Genomic DNA, 2,609 nt, shown 5'->3' on the forward strand with positions numbered 1-2,609 from the left:
CGTAATCCTCTCTGACAATCCATGTATGAGACCACAGCCGTGTTGTCAGTCCTTGACCTAATGTGACAACCACTCAATTGGGTAAGAACCGTTGAAGTGCCAGAAAACGCTGTTCCAAACAGTTTGTGTGATTGAGCTAATATCAGCCAATCATCAAGGTAACTCAAACTCAGACACCCCGCACAACAGGGCCAGAGACGCATCCATTCACCTTGCGTTCGAGGCCAGTTCAATGGAAGAATACAATATTGGCAAGCTTTATTCCAAAAGCAAACCTGAGGAACTTCCTATGTCTCTTGACGATTTGGATGCAGAAGTACGCATCCTTAGATCGATGGTCACAAACCAATCTCTGGTTCAGATAGAGACAGGATGAACTTCTGCGTCAGCATCTTGAAATTGCTTACTCCAAGCACAAGGTTAGGTGACGCAAATCCAATCAACCCATAGAAGCTGGATGGTGTAACCATACGACAGCCTGATCCTCCCTCATGAGGGCCCGAGACACCTGAGTTGCGGGAAAAACCTCGGAAACAGGAACGGATACTAAAATCAGGCATGCCAGCACCAACCACAGAGTGGGGACTTGGATGTCAACATAGACCCTGCACCAATGGCTTTAGGGCTATCCTCTCGATCTCCAAAGCTAAGGCGTGGGAACAGTCAAAATCAGTCCGAAACGCAACAAGCGGCGGAACAACTGATAGAGAGGCAAACACACTTGTAGGTTGCCCACATTCATACACAGTTCCAGCTCAATGCAACAGCGGAGCTGAAAAGAACAGAGTAATTAGTCATGCAAACCACTGCTTGGTAGCATGAAGCACCCAACATCTCTAGTGCACAATAATGTATGCTGCAGTCACATAATGCAGCCAGTCATGTGAAGCGAGTGTTGGTAGCAAAAGCGCCGCATCAATCACATGAAGTAGGCTGACCATGGTGAGCATTAATAGCTTGCCATAAGAGATACTCTTACACGTGAACTCATTCACACAGTAGCTCAGCTCAGTGCATCTCAGTTGGGATGAGAAGAATAATGATTAGTTATGCAAATAGTGTTGGTAGCCTGTTATTGCCAAAAACCATGTTGCATGACAAATGTGTGTTGCAAAACTCCAGAGCCAGCTCATAGCACAGAGTCCACTATTTGTTCCAGCTCAAAACAGCAGTGGAGCTGAAAGAATAATAATTATTAGCCGGGCAGACTAGTGTTTGGTAGCATGAAGCGCCAAAAACCATAGCGCACGGCAAATGTCAGCTGTGGAGTCCGTGCTTAAAAACAGTCACATGAACAAGAGTTGGAAGCGTAAGCGCCAAATCAATGTACGTGCCCTAATTAATGCAGTGCAGGAGTGGAGACAGGGAAAAACCCGCTCACTCCGCAGCCCGAGTCACTATGGCATTAGGTGTAAAACAGCTTGCCATAGGAATTTACTCTAGATATGTGAGCGTGCCCACTGATTTGTTCCAGCTCAAAGCATCAGCGGAGCTGAAAGAAAAATTAACAGCCGGGCAGACTAATGCTTGGTAGCATGAAGCGCCAAGACCATAATGCATGACAAACATCCGCTGCAGGACTCCTAGAGTCTGCGCCTAAAAGCAGTACACGAAATAAGAGCTGGAAGCGTAAGCACCAATTCAAATGCACGTGCCTGCATTAGTGCAGCGCAGAAGTAGAGAGAGAGAGATAGGAAAACCCGTCTGCTCAACTCTACAACCTGAACCATTATAACAATGTTAAAAGAGCTTGCCACTTAATGCTTCAACTCAACGCAGCAGCAGAGCTGAAAGAAATATTATATTACTCGGGCAGACCAACGCTCGGTAGCATGAAGCGCCAAGACCATGGTGCACGACAAAATATCTGCTGCAGGACTCCTCAGAGTCTGCGTCTAAAAAGTACACGAACAAGAGTTGGACGCTTAAGCGTCAAATAAAATGAACGTGTCTGCATTAGTACAGCGCAGCTGGTAACAAGACCATGGTGCACAACAAAATATCTGCTGCAGGACACGAAAAAGTGTTGGAAGCGTAAGCGCCAAATCAAATGAACGTGACTGTGTCAGTGCAGCGCAGCAGATAATGTTAGAGAGAGAGGGAAAAAACCGCCTGCTCACTGTTATAGCTTGCTATAATAATACTCTGAAACACGTGAGCTCTTCCACTTATTTGTTTCAGCTCAATGCAGCAGCGGAGCAGAAAGAAATAGTAATTAGTGCTAATGCTTGCTAATGCTTGGTAGCTCGAAGCGCCAAAATCATAGTGCACAACAAACATCTGCTGTGTCTGCATTAGTACAGCACAGCAGGTAACGTTAGAGAGAGAGAGGAAAAACCGCCTGCTCACTGTTATAGCTTGCTATAAGAAATACAATGAAACATGTAATATCAGTAAGCTCGCCCCTTAACCCGTAGCTTATATCTACAGCTTGTGTCGCCTGCGAGCTCGAGCTCAAGGCTGTTGTAGAGTATGCATCATCTAATCCGCAGCCGAAAGAATCGATTACGAGCTTCCGGAGCGGGAATCAGATTTGACTAACCACCTGACTCACGAGGCGCTCTTCTGATGAACGCACGTGGTCTGGGGAAGAGAGCCAGAGAAAAGGG

The sequence above is a fragment of the Sinocyclocheilus anshuiensis genome, unplaced genomic scaffold (genome assembly GCF_001515605.1).
Source record: "Sinocyclocheilus anshuiensis isolate Anshui unplaced genomic scaffold, SAMN03320099.WGS_v1.1 scaffold1296, whole genome shotgun sequence".
Classification (NCBI taxonomy): domain Eukaryota; kingdom Metazoa; phylum Chordata; class Actinopteri; order Cypriniformes; family Cyprinidae; genus Sinocyclocheilus; species Sinocyclocheilus anshuiensis.